Genomic DNA, 23,853 nt, shown 5'->3' on the forward strand with positions numbered 1-23,853 from the left:
CAGCCTTAGTATTAACAGCTTCAACTAGATTTATTCTCTTACAATACTGGAGATTAGAAGTCCTAAGGCATTGGCAGGGTCACGTTCCTTCCAGGAGAGAATCCATTTGCTTGCCTTTCTGACTTCCAGAGGTTGCCCGCCTGGGTCATGGCCTCTTCCTCAAATCACTCTGACCTCTGCCTTCTCTCCTCTGCTCTGTCCTTGCGTCATATTCTCGGACTCAGGCTCTCCCACTTCCCTATTTATAAGGACCCTCGTGACTGTATAGGGCTCACCCAGATAATCCAAAATAATCTCATTTTAGGATCCTTAGTTTATCACATTTATGAATTCTCTTTTGCCATTTAAGGTAACACATTTCCAGGTTCTTTGGATTAGGACGTGGACATCGATCAGGGTCATGATGAAACCTGGCACATAACTCAAGAAGGCAGGCTGGACATCTTCTTGGGGGGCTGTCAAAAGGACGTGAGGGATTCACATGGCTGGGGTAGAGTTTGGGGCTTGGAGTTAAGCATTCATATTTAATAGTCATTCAGACTCACAGGGTCGTGAAGCTCAGAGACACTTAGGGGTCAACACAACTGGGGAAACTGAGGTCCAGGGGTGTCTAAGGACCTGTTGAAAGTTGCTGGGCTAGGTTTCCTGCTTTCCTGCATACTGTCTGTTTCATTCAACTGACATTAGAGAAAAGGGTACTTTTTTTTTTTAGCTTTTTATTTTGTACTGGAGTATAGCCAATTAACAATGTTGTGATAGTTTCAGGTGAACAGCGAAGGCACTCAGCCATACATACATATGCATCCATTCTCCGAAAGGGGTACTGCTCTTTGTGGTTACTCTTGTTTAAGGCAGAGAACAAAATCTACCAGATCTTTTGTGGGGCAGGCAGTGGTCCTTTGGAAAGGCCTGGAGCCCCTGAGTGTGAGCAGCCTGCAGAGCCTTGCAAGGCCTCTGTGCTCTCTGACAGGTGCCCCCGCCACCGGGGCTTCCCATCGAGGATGGGTGGAGAGGGCCAGGCGTGCCCAGAACCGCTGCAGGGAGAGATGGCAAAGGGCCGGTGCCCCTGAGGCCGCCTGGCCACTGTGGTCACTGCTGGCTCTTTCCACAAGGAGGGAGCTTTTCCTCCTGCTCCAGATTTAGATCACAGGGTGGCTTCTGGGGGTGAGGGGGAAGCACTTGGAACCCAGCCAGCAAGAAGGCATTTCTCTCTCTCTCTTTGACCCTCTAGAGAACCCACAGGTGTGTGTGCCAGGGTGTTGAGGGGAAGAAGGAAGCTAGTCTACATGCTTTAATTATTTTTTCTTTTTTACCCCCACAAATATGTGTGTGTGTGTGTGTGTGTGTGTATAATTTTTATTTATTTGGTTGTGCCAGGCCTTAGCTGCAGCATATGAGCTGCTCTAGTTCCCTGACCCCAGGCCCCCTGCATTGGGTGCATGGAGTCTTAGCCCCTGAACTGTTTATATTCTTGAGTCGGCCAGTTTCTCAGTGAATTCATCAGAATCACTGATATCAGAACACCAGGGTTTTAGTCCCACCCCTCTCTCCAGGTATATGACTCTAGATATGGCATGTGACTTCTCTGGGCCTCAGTGGCATCAAGGGCCAGCCTGGGTGATCCCCAGGGTGCCTTCAAATTCATCCAGCTTTTGCTTGAATGCTTCTAAACAGCTCCCACCCATGTCCCCACTTTCCAGTACCCCTGGGCTCCCAAGCCCAGCTGGTCACTAGGATCAAATCCCCAGACCACACTCACTTAATCCCCACTGAGCCCGAATGGCTGGCCTGCGGCGTGGCCCCTCAGGAAACCAGGTTCCGTGAGCAAGTAGGGCATGAGTCCAAGGATGAGGCCCCAGGCAAAGGGGCCCGAGTCACACTGCCCGCGCCCAGGGAGGGGAAGCCCCTAGTTCTGGCTCCCTTCTGCGAGGGAGCTGCAGAATCCCAGGAAACCGGTTGTTAAGGAGCCGGCAGCCGGGTACCAAGTTAGAGAATGAGTGCTTGGGTTTCTCCACAGCTGTTTACCTTGGGTTTAGTAGACGAAAATGATGTCATCTCTACACCCGTCCAGCTGGCCCTGTCACCAGGGTCTCGGGCTCATCAGGGGCTCCTCCCCTCCCCATTCTGGTCACCCCCACCCTCATCAGTATGGAGGGGGTGTGGGGGGGGGCAATGAAACCAGTCAATCTCATATCATCGCTCTCCCTCCCAGCGCCCTGTCTCCCCCTCCCAAGTTCATCCATTCTCATCTCTCACCAGGAAAACCGTGCTGGGGTCTCACTGTCCTACCTGCCGCCAGCCTGTCTCCTCCAACCCCTTCAACCCCCAAGGCCAGAGGAGCTTCCTAAATGGCCTCTGCCTGGACCCTTGTCTGGCTTCAGTTGTGTGCTCAGAGGAAAGTGTAGCTTGACCCCAGGCCCCAGAGAGCTGTTCTTCCATCCAGCCTCCCCCTACTTCCCCACCTCACCCTGGACTCGAGCCTCAGGCCTTCAACCAGCCAGAGCTTCTTCCAAATTCTGAAAGCTTTACCTCCTTTCCTTCTCCGAGACCTTCACCCCTGGAGGCCTCTCTTCCCTTCACCCTAGTTCCTCCTCAGGCTCAAAGAACCCCACAGAACCAACCCTCTCTGCCCTTGGATGTGCCCTCATGGTGTCCTGCTTGAAAGAAAAGGGTCAGTGACTTTTTTCAGAGACTGGCAGAGGTTGCAAAGTTTGCAAGATGCAGAAAAGGCCCTGAGATTTGCTGATCACCTCGGGAGCAGATGTGTGTGGGGTGAAAGGAAAGGTGAGAACTTTGGGGAGGTAGATGAGACATTTAAGGCCGGGGTCGGCCCCTCTTCAGATCAAGGCCATGAGGATCCACCTCCTGTTGATCCTGATCCCCTCTACCCAGCCCCTCCCTTAGCCCTCCCTCCCATCCTGCCTGGCTTTGAGATGAGAGCCTGAGCCCTTCAACAAAGAACTCACAGCTGCTTCAGGCATCCTCAGGACACAGTGTGCCTGGGGTCACTGAGGACAGCAGTCGTAGCAGCCGCAGAGAGTAGCCAGATCCAGGGCTCAGGAAGGAACCGAGGATGGAGGCCCTGGGGGTGCAAGGAAGGCGTGAGGGCTCCTCGCACATTCTCTGAGGGTGACAGCAGCTTTGCAGCATCCACTGCGGCCCTTGGCTGGTTTCCTCTGAAGTGGCCCCAGTACGCTCAGTTGGAAGGGTCTCCTATTCCGGAAATTGACTCCCATCAAAAGGATATGATCAGAGATGCAAGCTCAGCTGTGAAAGTGAAAGTGTTAGTCGCTTAGATTCCTTGTGACCCTGTGGACGGTAGCCCACCAGGCTCCTCTGTCCATGAGAGTCTCCAGGCAAGAATACTGGAGTGGGGTGCCATTTCCTTCTCCAGGGAAGCCCAAGCTCAACTGAGGACAAAGTAAATAAAGCTCGTGGATGGTGCGTCATAAAGAGACAACACAGGACAGTCAGCATCAGCTCCTTCACTCCTCATGGCACCCTCAGACAGGGCTCCATCGTCCCCGTTTTGCACATCTTGTACAGTTAATACACACTTGCGCGCATGCTCAAAGCCAGGCAAGTACCTTAACCATCCTGAACCTCAATTTTTACTTCTGTTAAATGGGCTTATTGATACCTATGTCACAAGGCTTTGTGAGATTGAACGTAACAGTGTATGTGACAGGGTTCAGCTCATAGCAGGTATCAAATCATAGCTTCCTAAGAACAAGGAGCCATCCTGGCCACGTGGCCAGATGGTAGCTAGGGGTCGGGGTGGGGGGCGGTCTTTGACTGATGAAGTGAGTTGGGACTCCGACATGGGAAGAATAGGATGAGTTTCCGGGATCCAAACTTCAGAAAGCCTGGCCTCTGGGTACTCCCTTCACCTGACCTCTGCCCACCTTTCCAGACTCACGACAGGCCAAGCCACCCTGTGTCTACCACCTCCTTTAGCTCAATTCGTAGGTCACAGGGGCCCTGGGCTCATCTCCTTTCCCATCCCCGCCTTGACCGTTCCAGAGTGAAAGAGCTAGTCCAGTTGACTCCCAGTCTAGAAACCACACCCCCACCCCCACCCCCCCGCCGAGGTGGGTGGAGGCGGCCGGTGAGGCCTGGCTTCATGCAGGTTCCAGCACCGCTGCCACCATTCCCCTGACTCGCCAGCCACGGCCGCTTCCTCCCACCAGGCTGGGCCAGCAGTCGTGCGGCCTATAAATAGAAGAGTGAGATTCCTCGTGGCCCAGTGAATGGGCCGACATCCTGCCTCCGCCTGACTGAGCCCTGAGTCACAGGCCCCCACTGGAGGCCCGCCCGGGGCGGCCCGGGCCCACCCCGCTGCCTCGGCCTCAGAGGAAGCGCTGGGCGGCAGAGAGTCCCTGGGGAGGCCGAGAGAGGCTTAGAGAAACGCGGCTGGCATTTCCTCCCGTGAGGCCGGCACGCTGGCTGGCTCAGGGGGGTTAGTGTGCTGAGGGTGTGGGTGTTCACGACATGTGTGCCAGGGAGGGGTGCCGGCCCCGGGAGGCCTCCGCGTCCCCTTCCGCGAGGGTCACGGGAAGGGGGGGGTTCCCAGAGAGCCTCATATGTGCTCACAGCACCCTTGTTCTGGCTTTGCTCATCTCAGAGCCAAAACCAAATCCACACAGAGATAGACACCCACCCACACGAGCACCGGAAATCACTGGGAAGGCTGGAAAACGGGCCTGGGCAGGGGTAAGAAACAAGACAGCCCCAGAGGGCCAAGTGGCCAGACTGGGAGCAGCAATGAAGGGCAGGAGGCAGCGGGGGGTTCTGTGTCACTCTGCCCAAGAGTCAGAAGGAGGTTCTGATCGGCTGCCCTGGGGTCCCGGGTCTGTCCTGTGGCCAGGGCAGGAATGTGGTTCTGCTTTCCTGTCTATTTCTCTCTCCTCCCCCAGATCCACGAGACTGCATACTCCGTGAGGACAAGGGCCAGGTCAGTGCTTGCTCACCGCTGTGTGCCCGCCATATACTTGTTGGGTGAGCACTGTTCACCCGCTCATACTCATCACACACTCCTCTGCAGGCTTGCATACACATTCACACACTCACCCACACACTTTGACTCTTGCTCCCCGCTCAGGCCTCTTCGATGATTTGAGAACTGTGAGCAGCCCCTCCTCCACTGTCACCTCCAAATCTCTCTCCCATCAGGGTGCCACGGGGGCGAGAAATTCCAGGGAACTGTACCCTCTGCAGTTTTGACCCATGAGATCTTCTAGGAAAAGTGACAATCTCCTGATTCATACAAAGGCATCCAGTGATTTCTTCGTCCAGAGGGATCAGGGTGGAAAAATCTGCTCCCGCCCCCATTTGAAAATCCTTGCTGGTCCCCTGTTGCCCCCACGATGATGTCCCATCTCCACTGCTTGGTTTTCCGGGGGTCACAGGGAACCCCTGTCCTCCAAACACTCCATGCTTGCATCCCTCTGTGCTGTGCCTGGGCTGATCTTGTCACCCAGAATGTTCTCAGCTCCCCCCATACCGGCTGCTGTCACTTGCTCAGTTTGCAAACTCCTAGTTACATTTCAGGACCCACCCAAATATCATCTCTCTGTGAGACCACAAGCCACATTAACAGTTTCTGCCCCTCCCTTCCTCAGTTTGTCCTGAATTCTCCAGAAACACAGAATTTTGGGCTTGGTGATGTCTTGGAGACATATAGCAGTTTGCAACCCAGGAGTGGTTGGAAATGTGTGGGGTGTTTTCTGGTTGCCACGGTAACAGGGACTGCTGTGGGCATTGAACAGTCGGGGCCCCGGAATGCAAACTAGGGAGAACTGTCTATCCTGAAGGTCAATAGCAGCCCACCGCGAAATACAGAGCAGTCTTCTTTTTGATGGGGAGCCCAAGGCCCAGGGAGGGAGAGTGTTTAATCAAGGTCATGCAGCAAATTAGGCAGTAAGGTGATTGGCACCAACTTCCTGGGGGAGCATTCCTGGGCAGTGGGCCTGAGAATGGGCCTCTGACCCTCTAGGTCCTCAGTACCCGGCCTGGCCACACTACCGCCACCAGGGATGTTGTAGGAAGTATGTGTGGGAATAACCCAGCTCCTACCAGCTGCTGGCTTCCCAGGTGGCTCAGCGGTGAAGAATCCACTTGCCAATGCAGGAGACACAGGAGAGGTGGATTGGATCCCTGGGCTGGGAAGATCCCCTGGAAATGGCAACCCACTCCAGTATTCTTGCCTGGAAAATCCCATGGACAGAGGAGCCTGGTGGGTCGCAGTTCATAGAGTCGCAGAGAGTCAGACACTGAGCATGCCCTCTCCTGCCTGTGCTTGTGGCCAGATAGCCTGATGTGGCCCATGATGAGCCTGGAATACGAAACTGCTGTCCCCTGGGGAGGACAGAGAGGGTTGTGGGCAGGGACCAGAGTTCTGCAGTTACAGTGTCCCAACTCCATGAGCTCATCTGAACACCAAGAAAGCCACCCTTTAAGTCTGAACCTGGGCACAAGTGATTGCAACATTCCAGGGCTCAGCCTGTCCAGGGAAGATGGGCAGGGAGAGGTAGGACGTGGTGACCCCTTAGTCAGCCCCCAGCCCTGCTCCGAGAAGCCATGGCCGTCTTTCCCCTGGCCTCCCACCCTCAGCCCTGGCCACCACTGGCCTCTCGCATAGGCTGGAGGAACTTTTTAAAAATAGAAAACTACACACAAAAGCGGAGACAATAAAAATATAACAACCCCCCATTTCTCTATCACTCAGCTGTGACAGTCATCAATCAGTGGCTCAACTTGCCTCATCCAGACCCACCTCCCCATCCACATCTCTCTTCCTGTATGACTTTGAAGCGGATCCCAGGCATGACATCCATTCATCCATAAATATGTCAGTGTGTATCTCTGAAAGGACCCTTCCTTACAAATAAACCGTAATCATAGCACCAGGATCACACCCCCCAAATTAAGAATTCCTGATATTGTTAGGGGTTCTCTGGTGGCTCAGATGGTAAAGAACCTGCCTGCAATGAGGGAGAACCAGGTTCAATCTGTGCATCAGGAAGATCCCCTGGAGGAGGGAATGGCAACCCACTCCAGTATTCTTGCCTGGAGAATTCCATGGACAGAATTTCCATGGCGGGCTACAGTCCATGGGGTCACAAATAGTTGAATATGACTGAGCAACTAGCACTTCCTAATATTATCAAAGAGCCAATATTCACATTTCCAGTTGTGACACAATTGTCTTTTTACAGTTTGTTTACATTTCAATCCAAATAAGGTATAATTGGTCAGGATGTCTTTTGAGTTTCTTTGGGCCTAGTGTTTTGTTTCATTTGTTGGAAGAAACTGGTTGTTTATCTTGTTGCATTTCACTCCATCTGGACTTTGCTGATTGCTGCCCTGTGGTGTAGTTGGACATGTTCTTCTGTCCTTTGTCCTACTGGTTATTAGAAGCAGATCTGATTCGTTTGTTTTGTTTTTTGGCAAAACTGTGTTGAGATTGGCAAGGTGGTGTTGAGATCTTTTATCAGGAGGTCCATGGTATCTGATTTTCTTTTAACATGCTAGCTGCCATTCAAACAGTTTGTTCAGTTCAGTCACTCAGTCGTGTCCGACTCTTTGCCACCCCATGAATCACAGCACGCCAGGCCTCGCTGTCCATCACCAACTCCCAGAGTTCACTCAAACTCATGTCCATCGAGTCGGTGATGCCATCCAGCCATCTCATTCTCTGTCGTCCCCTTCTCCTCCCGCCCCCAATCCTTCCCAGCATCAGAGTCTTTTCCAGTGAGTCAACTCTTCGCATGAGGTGGCCAAAGTATTGGAGTTTCAGCTTCAGCATGGGGGCTGCCAAATGGTATTATATTTCATTCCTTCTGCTTTCATTAGCCGAAATCTGTCTATAGAAGAAATTCTTTTCTCTTAATTAGTTACATAGTGATTGTTTGAAAGGGACTTTTAAAGTTTATCCACTCCCTCCCTCTGGGCTAAGTGTTCAGAGAGGGAAAGTCCCTGCTGAGAGGACACACAGCAAATGGGAGCAGCTCTCGAGCTCACACCCCAGTCTGTTGCATCACGTGTGGCACTGGTCTGGAGGCAGGGTGGTGCAGCAGAGAGTTTGGGTCTGAGAACTGGTGACCTGGTCTTGAACCTAGGACCTGCCATTTATAAGCAGTAGGACCTTGGGCAGAACATTCAGCCCTGATGCCCTCACGAGGACAGTCCTACCTCCTTCAAGCAGCCCACGGTTCACCAACCTTTCAGCCACTGTTTAAGAGGGAACTTGAAACGGGGCAGCCTGACATCACCACGTGGAGCACACTCACAAGCCATCACTCAGGTCCACAGCGTATCACTTTAATTTTTCCTGGCTACTTGAGGACCTGCCTAAGGGCCCTGCTTTCCTCCCAAGGGAAGGTGCTCAACAAGGGAGTTTCTCAGACCACCTGGGCCTCTAGCATCAAGGTTGTGCACTTAGGACTGGCCACATAAATTGTGGGACCTTGTGTTCAAAAGTATCTAGAACTTCAAGATAGCAACAGCGAAACATCAAACCAAGCACAGGGCCCTTCTGAACACAGGCGCTGGGTGACTGCTTGGGTCATAGGCCCAAGAAATGGGCCCAGGGGGAGCTCTGTTCCAGAGGCCTAGGGATATATCTCATCCAATTCAACAAAACATGACCAAACACAAGCCTCAATCCAACTAGCTTCAGTTAAAAGGGGGTGTTTACAATAAACGATATTTAACAATTGTAGTCACATAAATGCTGTTTCAAGGCTTTTAATCTTTTGAGTCAACCTATGGAGAAAGCAATAAAGACTTGATTGTGGAGCAGAAGAGGATGTGAATGTCAATACCAGGAACAATGTAAAAACTCTACCAAGGTGGGGTATGAACTGGCAGAGGAGATGGTGGGGTGTTGTTGCCCAAGGTCCCACTGCTTATAAACAGCAGGTCCTAGGTTCAAGCCCAGATCACCAGTTCTCAGACCCAAACCCTCTCTGCTCCACCACCCTGCCTCTAGACCAGTGCCACACGTGACGCAAAAGACCTGGGTATGAGTTCTAGACCTGCTCCCAGTTTGCTGTGTGTCCTTTCAGTAGGGACTTGGTCTCTCTTTCCACCTTCTTTGAAGAAGGCTAAACAGGTTAGTCTCAATTTAGCTTAAAACCAAAATACACTCTTTAATTTCATTATCTGGCCTGTAGAAGAATACCAGAAAATTATCCAAATGCCTAAAATAACCTAATTGTACCAAAATTGTTGACATACACCCCCATTAGAAGTTCCCTGAAGGCAGGCAAAGCATTGTTCACTTTACATCTCTCCCTGGTTCCCATGGCACGCGAGGCCCCGACCAGATATCAAACCCATGCCCCCTGCAGTGGAATCTGGAGTCCTAACCACTGGATCACCAGGGAATTCCCTCTCTCATTTTATGTAGGTAAAATAAACAGATGAAGCTTTTCTTCCTTGTGACTCTTACTGCTTTTTAAAATAAACTGAAGCACAGTTGATTTACAATATTGTGTAAAGGATCTCTTCTCGTACGAGTGCTCAGTCGTGTCCAACACTCTGCAACCGTGTGGACAGTAGCCCACCAGGCCCCTCTGTCCATGGGACCTCCTAGGCGGGAATACTGGAGTGGCACCCTCTGTGATGGCCCACACTCCGTATGTGCAGTGTGTTTCTCTCTGAATAAGTCCACTTCTTACCTATCAAAACAAACAAAATACTGGAGTGGATGGCTATTTCCTACTCCACGGGATTTTTCTGACCCAGGGATTGAATCCAAGTCTCTTGCATCTCCTGCGTTGACAGGTGGATTCTTTACCTCTGCGCCACCTGGGAAGCCCATCTCCTAACAACTTTCAAATATACCATACAGTGGTGTTAGCTATAGCCAGCATGTTCTATAGTACATCCTTAGAGATTTGTCTGATAACTGAAAGTCTGTGCTTTTAACTGACTGCCTCGTTTCCCCCTCCCCACAGCACCCAACCCTTGCACAGATGACAAATCTTTTTTTTCTGTGCATTTGGCCTCGTTTATTCTGTTTTAGGTTGCGCACACACATATATATATGTGGTATCATATAGTGTTTGTCTGACTGAGTTTACCTGGCATATTGCCCTCAAGGTCTACTCGTTGTCACAAATGGCAATATTTCCTTATTTTTATGACTAATATTCCATTGCGTGTATGTATATAATTGTGTGTGGGCATAGCAGTTCTTTATCCATTCATCTGTCAATGAACTTAGTTTGTTGGCATGTCTTGGCTGTTGTAAATAACACTGTTATGAACATGGGGGTAGACATCTCTTCATCATAGTGTTTTAATTTGCTTAAATATATTCCCAGAAGTGGAATTGCTGGGTCATATGGCAGTTCTGCATATGGTAGTTCTAGCTTTAATTCCTTGAGGAATCCCATGCTGTTTTCCATAGTGGCTACATCAACTTACATTCCCGCTGACTGTGCAAGGGCTCCCCCTTCTCCACTTACCAGTCTTTGGAGGATTGTCATTGTAACAAGTGTGCGGTGATGCCTCACTGTGGTTTTGATTTTCACTTCCCTCATGATTAGTAATGTTGAGCATCTTTTCATGTACCTGTTGGCCACTTCTTTGAAAAGTGTTTTTTCAGGTCCTGTGTTAACTATAGCATTGTCATCTTTATTACTACTTTGCTATGAACTTGTAGTTCTTGATAGATTTTGAATATTAACCCCTTTCAGATATATGGCTTGCAATTTTTTTTTCCCATTTCATATGTTGTCTTTTCATTTTATTATTTCTTTTGTTGTATAGAAGCATTTTAGTCTGATATAGTCCCATTTGGTTTTATTTTGATGCTTGTGCTTCAGGCGTCGTATCTAAAAAAATCATTGCCAAGACCCATGTCAAGGCGCTTTGTCCCTGTTTTCTTCTAAGAGTTTTATGGTTTCCAGTTTTGCATTTAAGTGTTTGATTCACTTTGAGTTAATTTTTGTGAAAGCTGTGATCCATAATGGACATTTCTAATAAAAATTTTGGAAACTGAGTATATGAGCAGATGAAGGGATGAGTGAGGCCCTAGGAAGGACACTGTGAAAACAGACCAGTTTGCCAAGACAGACTCCTGCAGAACACCCCAGTGGGTTCAGATGTCAGCCAAGGACAGAGGGCAACATGCGAAGCCGGGCCTGGGGGCCAGGGGCAGTGGGCCAACACCATTTGTTCATTCAGTGGGTGTCTATTAACCACTTACCTTGTGCAGACACCAGGCACCTGGGATACATCAGCAGCAAACAGGAATCCCCCGCCCTTGGGGAGCTCATATCCAGGGTTAGTATGTGTGGAGAGCAGCAGTGACCCCTGGGGAAACCTGGCCTGTGTGTCCCCAAGGCTGCATCTTCCTAGGAATGTGTTTATAACATTATTAATTGCAATAATGGCAGTGATCATTTATAAAGAACCTATAGTATTAGTCAAGACCATTTCAGTTTTTTAAGAAATTAATTTTGGCTGCGCTGGGTCTCTAACGAGGTGCAAGAGATCTTTGTTGCTTGGGCTCAGGCTTTTTCTAGTCGCCGGCTCTTTACTGTTGCCTGCAAACAAGCTTCTTGTTACAGTGGGTTCTTTTCTTGAGAAGCATGGGCTCTAGAGAGTGGGCTTAGTTACCCTGTGGCATGTGGGATCATTCCGGACCAGGGATCGAACCCATGTCCCCTAAGCTGGCAGGTGGATTCTTCACCACTGGCCCACAAGGTAAGACCCAAGACCATTTCAGTTTTAAGTAACAGAAATGCAACCTGAACTGGCTTTGGCAACTGAAATGGAAAAATTTTGCATATGTATTAATTTCTAAAAATACCAGGGGTTCCCTAGCTGCTGGCATGGTAGATCTGGGAGCTCCAAGGCCATCACAAGTCTGCATCCTGCTCCATCTCTTGGCTTTGCTATCTTCTGACGTCACTGCGCTGACGTTCATTCTCACATGTCCAAATAGTAAAAAAAAAAAATGGCTTTGGGTAGCTCCAGGCTAAAAGCAAAGAGCAAACACCTCTTTCCTTGTTCCAGAAACTTCAGGGAACTATGACAGGGACTGGTCTGACTTGGATCTCATGCCCAGGCCTGATCCAATCTTGTGGTCAGTAGAGATGTGTGGATTGGCCTGGATCTGGCAGTAGGGGTGGAACAGCCCTATTTACCCAGTAGGGACAGAAGGAAGGAGGGGTGCTTGTCTAAAGAAAGCAGGACCGCTGTTGGACAGGGAGCCTCCATGATGCCCTCCCCCTACTCTGCTTTAGGCACAAACCTAGTGTCCATTAGGCATCTCCACAGAAAGCAGCTGAGAGAGGCCGAGTACCTTGCCAGCATCACATACCCAGCAAGTGATGGATAAGGAGCGTGGACCGTTTCGTACTGGACAGAGGTTAGTCGGGGATGCCACAGTCTCTGACCTATAGCATGGAGTCAGGATTTGACTGATTAGACCCAGTGAATGGAAGGGGAGAGATGACGGGGACGCCTTTATCGCTGGTATCTGTGATGGTGAATTTGGCACCATCCGTATTCCCTCTCCAGTCCCCAACCCCATGGCCATGATCCGTCGTGTATCTGTCCTCTTGGTCAGCATTCACTGAGGCCGTGTAGTGCAGACCCAGGAGTCAGACTGCCGAGTTCCCTAGAGAGTGGGCCCTCTGCCAAGGGATTAAGGGCTGATACATTAACTTGGAAGTGGAATTCCAGGGCAGCTAGAGGGAAGGATAAGAGAAAGGAGGTCGGGAAGAAAAGGAAGCAAAGCAAGGTGATGTGTAACCACTGTACAACAAACCCCATCTGGAAAATGTGCCTCAAATGGTCCAAGGGATGGAGGATGAAGGAATTTATCCTCCCGTCTCATCTGCTGTTTCCAAACTCAGTCCAGCTGCTTGGAAATCAACACCCGAGAAGCCATTGTTGATAGAAAAGAAAGTTCCTTTTAATCAGAAGGCCGGCAATCTGGGGAGATGGTACACTCGGGTGTTCTGCCAAAACCACCTCTGAAGTCTGCGTGGCCATGGAAGTTTCTTAGGGGAAAAAGGGAAGTCAGCTCAGTTAATCACGGATAGAGGGGGTCAGAGGTGTCATGATCCCCCTAGCTGTGTGCAGGCTTGTCGACTTCTTGTGATCTTTCTTGTTCCCACCATTTGTTCATGAGATTACTGAAGGGGAAGCTGGGGAAGAGATCTGGTCACCTGGTAATTACTTATTCTTCATTTCTACTTCTTTGATCTGTGGGAAGAACCAGCAGGTTAGGCAAGGTATTATGTGATCAAAAGATCTGAAAGGTGTGCTAGGTTACTGACAACAGGGCCTCCTGCAGAGAGCTCTTTCCTGCCGAAGGTGCTTACGCTACTGCTCAAAGTTCATCCCAAGAACTCACTCCCTCTGTGTGTATGGCTTGAGTTCTCCAGCCTCTGTGGCCATTCGGGATCCAGCCCCCTTACCCTGGCATGTGGTCTGGGAGGGGTCAGCTTCAGCTGTGGGACAAGAAGCCAGGAATCTGGTGGACAGAGGAGCTGCAGAGGTACCCAGGTATGCAATACACCCACATCCCAGTAAAGTGGGGCTAACAGTACCTCCTGAGGGTTGCTGAGAAGACTTGAGATAATGCATGTAAAGCACTTGCTAGCGTCTGGCTCCCAGGAAGTGAGCTGGACTGACCATTAGTTGGTTTTGCCTGGAGGTTCTTGGGTGGAGCTTCACTGAAGGGTGCGGTGGTTGAGCTGTATCAGCCAGGACTCTCTTCTGTGGTGAGCTGGCTCAAATGAAGGGAAGGCTGAACCACAAAACTGCAGGGCCCAGAGGTGCATCCGGCCTCAGCACAGTTGGACCAGGGATGACTCTGAGTCCCAGGAGAAATGACCCAGGTTGATCCATTACATGAGCATTGAGGAAATGTTCTCCTCAACCTCCAGGGACCTGAACCAAGAGAAGACTGAATAAATCTCTAGGACAAAGGCAGGTCAGTGGTTGGTTGGGGTCAAGAGAACTGACCATAAAGGGGAATGAGGAACTTGAAATGTTCTACAACTTGATTGCAGTAGTAGTTACAAGGGTGTACACATTTGAAAAAAACATATGAATTGGACATTTTAAATGGTTGCATGTAAAGTATACCTCAAAGTTGATTTTTTTTTTAATGAGACCAAAGAAAAATATAGTTTTCTTAGGACCCTTTCTATGACAGAAACACAACTCAGGATAGTTTTTGAAAAAATGAAATGCATTCATTGGCTCACATAATCAGATTAGCCCAGCGATGTGGTCGGTTTCAGGCATGACTGGGTCCAGGGGCTTACTGATATCTGGGCAGCATACTTTTCCCACCTCGTGGCTCTTGCCTTTCTGTTGGCTTCATCCTCAAGTGGAGAACAGGAGTGGTCACCAGGAGTTCCATCAACCCAGCAACTCCCATGAAAAGTGAATGCCTCTTTCCCCATGGCCGCTTCAAAATTCCAAGGGAGGCATCTCAGTGTCCAGCTGGGACACATGCCAGCCTCTAAAGCCAGGGGATGGGGCTGGCCCCATGCCAACCTCAGGGGTGGGGAGGAGTAATCCCCAGAGGAAACCATGAAAGGGCAGAGGACCTTGGGTCAGGAAAACCAACAGATGGTCCTCACCTCTCTCCACGTACCCAGAAAGCTGTGTTATCACCCATTCTACTTCCAGACACCTCCACTCAACAGGTGCCAGGTCATCAGGAACAGGCCCCAGACTCATTCAAGACCCAAGGCTGCTTTTTCTGCTATCTCAGAGGCTCTGTGTGTTAGCTCAATATAAGAGACAAAACAGAAAGTGAGCAGTAATCTCTTCCCCATCAGCCAAAGCAGAGGGCTATTCCTGACTGTGCTGGGCCATCCATCTGCACCCCAAGAAGGCTGGTGGGGAGGGAGGAGCTCTGGCCCAGAGGGAGGCCATGGAGCCGACAGCATCTGGACTTGTAGGATGAACCCCAATGAGGGGGAGGATGCCTCCCTGGGCCTCGAGGGCCAGATGAGAGGAGCAAAGGGGCAAGGAGGGCAGCTTCTCAGTCCAGAACCACCATCCTAACAGGGTCTGGCCAGGACAGGATGGCCAGAGAGGAGACTGCAGGAAAGGTCATCTTTGTAGAGATCACAAACAGGAGACACGATGCAATGCCTGAAGACCTATACTCGCTTCCTGAGCAGCACAGCACAGCAGGCGTGAAATGAACACGCTCCCCAGTTCCCCGGTAAAGTATCTGGGGAGGGCAGAAGGAACCACAATTTATGTGTTCAGAATATGCCTAGAGAGTAGTCCTCCAGTGTTCTATTATGGCTATTAAACGAACGTGGCGGGACTTCCCTGGTAGTCAAGGGGCTACGACTCTGCGCTCCCAATGTAGGGAGCCCAGGTTCAATCCCTTGTCAGGGATCAAATGCAGCCAAAAAAATAAACATTAAAAAACAAACAAATGCAGCAACAGGCTCAGAGGGCAGGCAGCTTTACCCAAGTGAAAGTCACTCAGTCATGTCTGACTCTTTGCAACCCCATGGACTATACAGTCCATGGAATTCTCCAGGCCAGAACAATGGAGTGGGCAGCTGTTCCCTTTTCCAGGGGATCTTCCCAACCCAGGGATCGCACCCAGGTCTCCTGCAATGCAGGCAGATTCTTTACCAACTGAGCCACTAGAGAAGCCCAAGAAGACTGGAGTGGGTAGCCTATCCCTTCTCCAAGGGATCTTTCTGACCCAAGAATTGAACTGGGGTCTCCTGCATTGCAGGTGGATTCTTTTACCAACTGAGCTACTAGGGAAGCTAGCTTTACCCTCAGCCTCAGGCTAAATGATTGCTAATATAAACACCCACCAACTCCAGGATCTTTAGTGTGGCTGCTCAAGGCTTCCAGTGGAGCCGAGGTTACTTCTGACCCAAGTAAGCAAGGTTGCCTAGGGCCACCCCCCGACACACCCAGATCTCTAAGAAATATGGGCAAGAAAAGACCAAGATGAGGGGGCCCCCTCCCCATCTCCCACCATGGTGCTGGCTGAGCTGGCCCGCGTAACTATGCTGTCTTCTGGGAAGCAGGTTAAATGGATGTCGTTGCCGCCAAGAGCATGTACTTGGCAGCACAGAGCTGGTGGGGAGCAGGGCAGGAGCCAGACAGAGGAGAGAGTCCAGGCCCAGCAAGGGAAGGCGTGGCCCCGGCCCGGAGCTGCTGGGCCTTGGGTAGGGGCGGGGGGTGTGCTTAGCCCCAAGCTCCCATCTCTGCTGTTATGTCCAGGCCCTCCGGTCCTACAGACCAGCCCAGGAACAGAGACACTTCCTGGAGCCGACACTGCGCCTGCCTGCTACTTCCCTGCACTGGCAGCTTGCCCAGGCGGCTCTCAGGCCAGGCTCCAGGAGTCCAGCTCTGCAGGAACAAGGGAGGGGCAGGGAGGCGCCCCCAGCAGGCGTCCTGACCCTGAGGGCCGCCAGCTCAGAGCAGGGCCCCGATGAGCAAACCCCACACAGACTCTGTGTAGCATGCCGGCAAGGAGCAGAGACCAGTGGGCCTCTGCCACCCCCCAGCTGTGAGACCTGGGCCATGCCTTTTGTGAGGTGTGCAAATAGGGTTAAACCCTGCCCTGCTCAGCACTGGGATCCTCGGCAGCATGCAGGCTGATGGGGGCAGACTGTGGCTCTAAGCTGGCCATGTGCACACTCGGCATTTGGGGGAGAGCACCCAGCCTCCCCGGAGGGCAGACACCTTCTCCGTGAGACCGTGGAGTTTACCCACCCACCTCAGGAGGCTGTGATGACCACATCTGGTTCTAACGACATATGCTTACTATAAATAGCAATTACAGAAAGAGCACTGGCCTTGGAATCAGAAACTGCATGTCTGTACCCCAGCTTGGCCGCATCCTTGCTGTGTGTCCTCCGGGGAGTCTCCTGAGCCTCGGTCCCCTGTCTGTAAAGTGAGGATCAAAAGTGACAGTGAGCAGCAGAGAACATCCTGGAAGTGAAAGGCTGTCAGCGGCAAATGGCCCCGTCTCCTCCGTCAGGTCCTGAAGGCTGGAGGAAATCGCTAACTTGTGAGTGTGGAGCTGGCTTAGTAGTTCTCTGGCCACTTAACAGAATCACCTGAGGAACAGAAGGAAAACAAAGATACCAGGGCCTGGGTCCCTCCCAACACCCAGCAATTCAGATCCAACGGGTCTTGGCGTGGGAGGTGGCGCTGACATTTTTTAAACGTTAAGTGATTCTTCTGTGTGACCGGAGTTGGGAAGTGCTGCAGCAGCTTTACTTAGAACTCAACTGGGACACAGCCCACATTTTTGTTTGTTGTTGTTGTTGTTTGGCTGTGTGGCTTGCAGGATCTTAATTCCCTAACCAGGGATCAAACCTGTGCCCCCTCAGAGGAAGCATGGAGTCCTAACCACTGGACAGGCCAAAAAAGTCCCAGAGCCTAAGTTTCTAGCACCCTCCCCAGTCTCTGTTTAGAGAGGGAATCCCAGTGCTGCCCCAGTACCCTCCAACAAACTTCCTTGCTGGAGGCAAACGTCAGTCCCCGGCCCACTTGGCAGAAAGAAAATCAAAGATGTTCTGCCTCCTGATGGGCCCAAGGCCATCACGCAAATGAGTTACGAGCCCTCCCCCTTTCGGAAGCCCCACTCCTGCTAACTGGGTGAAGGGTGTACAGGTGGCGCTGGTAGTAAAGAACCCACCTGCCAATGCAGGAAACCTGAGAGATGTGAGTTCAATGCCTGGGTCAAGATCCCCTGGAGGAGGGCATGGCAACCCATTCCAGTATTCTTGCCCGGAGAATCCCATAGACAGAGGAACTTGGTGGGCTACAGTCCATAAGGTCATGAAGAGTTGGAGTCACTACTGAAGCAACTTTGCACGCACGCACGTACATGCAAAGAGAAAAAAAAACCCTGGAAGAATCTATTAGATGACATGATCTCTAGGTATGGGCACCTATAAGCCTCTTTCATCCTTCTGCATTTTTGAAATGCTCTGCACTTGGAAAGCAGTTCTTATATGATTGAGGGAAAACCAGGAATGTTTTATTTCTTATGTAGTCTTTTTTAAAAGTGGATTTTTTTTTTCCCAGATGTTTTGGGATAAAGAATGAGGAAAACACTCTGGAACAGGAGGTTTGTGGGGACACAAGGGAGGGACAGCTGAGTGGACGGTAGCAAATGCTTAGCTATGAGAGAGGGTGGGATGTGTTCTGTGGCCTTGTGTCCACCTATGATGTGAGAATCACATTTCACAAGAGCCCCGCCCACATCTCGCCAAAAAGTAATAAACATCATCCCCCGCCCCGTGCCACCCGCCCATTTACCTTTACCTTGGAGCCGTCCCTCCCCCTGGACAGAAGAATGTTGAAGCTCCTTAAAAACTGTCTCTGGGGCTGGGATGGAGACACAGCTGGGATCACAGGAGCCCAGGAGGAATGGGCGGCTGGGGCTGGCCAGGAGGAAGGAGGATCCTGGCGGTCAGAGTCCCACACACGGCCATCTTCTCAGGACACAGGAGCGTGCAAGTCAGCACCTGGGGAGGGAGCCTGAGCAATACCTTAAGGATGAACTTTCTCAGCTGACCTGGGAGGCCAGTGAGACCCCAGCGGGCAGGGTGGGTGGCGGGCCTGGGAGCAGGCTCAGCCCTGCTTACTGCCTGGCCACCTCCCTGTCAGTCCATCCGTGGGCTGGCCACCTGCCCAGCCTCAGCCAGAGCGGATGATTGTGTGGCCGTGGCATTTAGTGACATCTTTGTTGAATGGCGTTCTTGTGTTCAGGAAGACATGTCACCAACTTGTATGTCTGCTTGACCATCCCCCAGGAACCCCAGTTCTACCCAAAACATCCAAAATAACTGGCTGAGGCACCTGCTGGGCAAGGTGGAGACCCAGGAAGTGAGACGGGGTAGAGACCACCTGCCCAGGAGAAAGCAGGCTCTAGGGGCAACAGCTGCGGGGAAGACCTCAGTCCACTGCAGCCAGCTCAGTGGTCTCAGGGTGCACACTGAGGCTCCTCCCACTTTAAAACACAGTGTCCCTAAATGGGGCTTCCCAGCTGGCTCAGTGGTAAAGAATCTACCTGCCAATGTGGGAGACGCAGGTTCAATCCCTGGGTTGGGAAGATCCCCTGGAGAAGGAAATGGCAACCCACTCCAGTATTCCTGCCTGGAAAGCTCCATGGACAGAGGAACCAGGCAGGCTGCAGTCCATGGGGTCATCAAGAATAGGACAGGACCTAGCCCTGGGTACACCTGCCCTTGAAGCCCCCTTCCTCAGGTTGTAATGTGCAGCTGGGTTCTAGGGATCCCTCACTGTGCACAAGCCAGGGAGGCCTTGCATTCTCCTGGGCTCTGATCTGTGCGTGAGTATCTCAGTGCTCAGCCTACCCTATCCTCCACCCAAAAAGAAATTATAAAAGTACATGCCAATCAGTGCACCAACCAACAAAAACATTAAATCATCAGCAAATCCACCCCTACAGTCTCATTTCAGGACGATGTGGGAGGACACGCCAGCTGAACCCCAGGTAGTTCTCCCCATCCCAGAGGGGCCAGGTGGGCAAGGGCTAGGCTGGGGCCGCCGCCTGATGCACACTGCAAGAACAATAAGGATTTTTAGGGGCATTATGACTGAGTCAGAAAACACAGCTGCCCCTGAAAGTCCCTCATTTTTCTTGCTGTCCTCGAGCATTCTCCAGGTGAGGAAGGAGTCAGCCAGCTGACCCAGGTGAGCCAAGGTAGAAACGGTGACCCCTCCCCAACACTGGCCCACCCCTCCCAGCCCACAGGAAGCTCTGTGGCAGGTGGGGTGGCTGCATGGTCTTCACAGTGGCACAATTCTCAGCCTGGACAGTGGCTGGCTTCACTGCCCCACGCCCCAGGCACTCCCAGGAGAGACGAGCCCTTGGTCCACCCAGAGACAACTTGGAACCCAATGCCTTCTGTCCACAGGGAGCCATAGGCTAGAATCCTGGCAGAATCCCAAGTGGATGAGGGGGTCCCAAGACCTAGGCAAAGCCAGAAGACCCGAGGGAAGGGTCACCTGGCCTCTGTCAGAACAGCAGAGGCTCAGCTCCCAGTATTAGGGCCCTAGACTAGGAAGACCCCAGCTGGCCACTCCCATAGACCCCAGACGTTTGGCATCCTCAGAATGCCACTGGTCAGTCAGTAATCCATCCCATGAAGCTAGGCCACCCCACCCAGGGCTGGGCTCAGCTGGCCGCTGGGAGCCTGCCCTACACAGCCGGGCACTGAACCACTCCTCAGGGGCCCCTGGTCACAGGCCCCCCACTGTGGGTGCAGCAGGACATGTGCCTCTCAGAATAAGGCGGACCCTGCTGTAAAGTACGTCCCACAGGAAACAGACCAGGCTCCACTACCCGCTTACTTGCTGTGTGATGGCGTCTAAGTTGCTTAGATTCTGTGTGCCTTGGCTTGCACATGGGTAAACAGAACGAATGGCCTCCTTTGCAGGGTGATGTGAAGACTGAAGGAAGGAAAGCATACAAAGGTTTGGGCCGGTTCCCAACGTAATGTCTGCCCCTGTCCAAGCAGCTTCCCCCTTGCCCTCAGACCCCAAGAGCTGGGCCAGGCTCCCTGGGAGTCTCTGAGGACGTGGGCGGTGGAGAATTCCTCCCTCTCGGAGGGGCAGGTGGAGATGGGGTGTTGGGGCGCAGGCCTCGCTGCTCCGTGAGCTCTAAATGCTGCACCATCTTCCCACACCCCCAGGGTCCTGCCTCAATCAGAGGGAGAACATGTGTACCAAATCCCAGCTGCCTCTCAAACCTACATTATAGCAGCTGTTACCTTGCTACAACTTTTGGCCCTAACCAAGATCATCATGCATATACTCCACCAGCAAAAGCCAAACTGTCGGGCTTCCCTGGTGGCTCAGTGAAAAAGAATCTGCCTGCCGATGCACAGGACACAGGTTCAATCCCTGATCCTGGAAGATCCCACATGCTGCAGACCAACTAAGCCCATGTGCCACAACCATCGAGCCTACGCTCTAAAGCCCGGGAACCGCAACTACTGAGCCCAAGCACCGCTACCACTGAAGCCTGTGCACCCTAGAGCCCAAGCTCCGTGTCAAGAGAAGCCGCCACGATGAGAAACCTGAGCACCACCACTCGAGGGGAGCCCCCGCCTGCTGCAACTAGAGAAAAGCCCGCATGGCAGTGAAGACCCAGCACCACCAAAAATAAATTTTAAACGAAATAAAAATTTTTTTAAAAAAGCCAAACCGTCTCTACACACTAGGATCCAAACCTTCTGAATCACTCAGCAACATGACCACATCCGAAGAAGCCCTTCTAAGGGTCAGCTCACCACTTAGCAACCAAGAACCCAGGGCTTCTAAACCCTTCTGTGCTCCAAGATCAGGGTAATGAGAGACCACCCTGGTGGTCTGGTGGCTAAGACTCTATGCTCCTAACGCAGGGGGCCTGGGGCCAATCCCTGGTCAGGGAACTAGATCCTGCGCACTGCAACAAAAGATCCCACATGCCACACCTAAGACTTGGTGCAGCCAAATAAATACTTAAAAAAAAAATCAGGGTAACTACCTATTTCATGGGGTTGCTGGAAGGACTAAATGAGTCAATGCCTATAAAGGCTTCGAGCTGGGCCCAGCATCAAGATTTCCAGAGTCAGCAATCACTACCATGCCTGCTTTGTGCTTCAAGGCTCAGCTCACCTTTCCTCTTTCCCCCCACCACCCCCGGGTCAGAGCCCCGTGCTCCCCCTGACTCCACACCTATCCCCCCACCCCTGCCCCCCTCAGCACCAACCTGGAACCACCCACATCACAATCCCTTGCGCTTATTAGCAGCGCTGACTCTCGGGCCCGGGAGCTCAAGCAAAGGGCCCTGGAGTCTGCATTCCTAACAGTCTCCTGGTGTGGTTCACCGGGTCACACAAGTTTGAGAAGCACCGCTCTGGGCCACCGTGGTACAGGCGGTGCCTGGCCCAGGTGCTCAATAACACGGTGAGGTTGGGGGATAGGGGTGCCCTGGACAGTTCTCAGAGGATCCCCACATTGTGTTGGTGCAAGATGGGGACCTCCCTGGGCTTGGCTCTGACATCACCAAACACCAGCCCCCAGTCTGGTTCCCTTCAGCCCTCACACTGAGTTGAACTCACGCTGCTGACTGGGGTCAGGGGGCGCTGCACCCTTCTCCTGGGGGCTAAAAAGTCATCAAGGCTTCCGAGGGAGCTGCTGAGCATGGGGGCTCCACCCCAAAATTGCCAGCAAATCACAAAACCATGATAGAAGGAAAAGAAAAGGCCAACCAGAGGTACCAGCCCTTGTTTGACTAGGGAAGGAGGTGGTAGAGCAGAGGTGGCAGAATGTCCTGGAAGGAGCTGCTGGGCACGGCCAGGGCTAGCGGCAGGGCTGGGCCTGAAGAAGCTGGGCACAGGGGCACTCAGCTTAGGGGCGTGGGCTCTGTAAGGTGCTGCCTTCCTTCCAGCCACCCACGCCCCTGCCCCCAGGTCAGCCTGCTGTGGGGGTGAGAGTCAGGGATCTTGGCTGGATTTGGGCCTCGGCTGCGATGGAAAGCGTTCTTGGACTCGCTGGCCCATCCACCCTTGCTGGCCACTCCGGGGCTGAGATGAACACAGCCAGGAGACCTGAGCGCCTGGGTTTACGTTCACTCATCTCTCTGCCAGAAATTCTCTGGCTGAGAACGCCTCCTAAACACTCACTCTCACCCCCTCAGCTCCCCCCCCACACCCCACGAATGCCAGCCCTGCCTGGCCTGATGCTGATGGGCCCTGTACCCTGAGGTTAGCTCAGCCCCCGAAACACTCATCGGCAGGTGGAGGTGCGAGTGCCCCTTGGCAAGGCTGGACCGGAGCCCAAACGCATTCACCCACTCCGTTGAACCAGGCTGGTCCAGGGAGCACGGCGCCTCCCTTTTAGCCATGTATCCAGAACATGGGAGAGGCAGACACCAGGGGGTGGGCACTGCCTGTATCTCTTTACCAGAGATGGTATTGGGGCAGGGAAACAAACTGACCAGGCCTGTAGACAGTAGGGCTAACAAATGGGGAAATGTCTAGGCTTAGGTTGTGTTTATCCTCCTCATAGGAATCAGCCAACTGTGGACCCCCAGGCCAGACCCACCACCACATTCACCGTTTTATCAGAACACAGGTACTCATTCATTTACATGGTCATGGCTCAAGTGGTAAAGAATCCACCTGCAATGCAGGAGACACAGGAGACATGGGTTCGATCCCTGGGTTGGGAAGATCCCCTGGAGGAGGAAATGGCAACCCACTCTAGTATTCTTGCCTACAAAATCCTGGGGACAGAGGAGCCCGGAAGGCTACAATCCATGGAGTCACAAAGAGTCAGACACAACTGAGCCCACACACACAAATATCCCACAGGGAGGATTCACCATAAGGTATCTTACTGTTTCCTTTACGTTGTTTCTAAACTTCCACTGTTATAAACAATAAGCATAGCGAATATCTTTTTTTGTATAAAGCATCTTCAGCACTTTATATCATGGGTTCTAGGAAATGAAAGAGAAGAGAGTTGCTACAGAGGCCCCATGGCCCCAAGAGCCTAAGGTATTTACTATTTGGCTTTCCCAAACAAAGCTGGCCAACGCTTACTGTTGACCAGCATTCACTCTGCACCTAGGAGGCTCCAGGCGCCCAGATGGGTAGTGAGGATGTAACAGTGAGCAAAACCTGGTCGGCCTTCGTGGAGTTCAAGGTCTGGGGGGAGAGGGCTCTGCAGGCCTCAGGTCCAGCCGCCTTTATCAGGCGCGTGCTCCTGCTCCAGGACTGCATCTTCTTACCCCAAACGTTCTGGCCCGACGTGCTGCAGAAGTTTTCAGGTCTTAGATAACATGGTGCACAGGCCACA

Source organism: Moschus berezovskii, chromosome 20 (genome assembly GCF_049115385.1).
Source record: "Moschus berezovskii isolate FMDL1 chromosome 20, NW_MosBer_1.0, whole genome shotgun sequence".
Classification (NCBI taxonomy): domain Eukaryota; kingdom Metazoa; phylum Chordata; class Mammalia; order Artiodactyla; family Moschidae; genus Moschus; species Moschus berezovskii.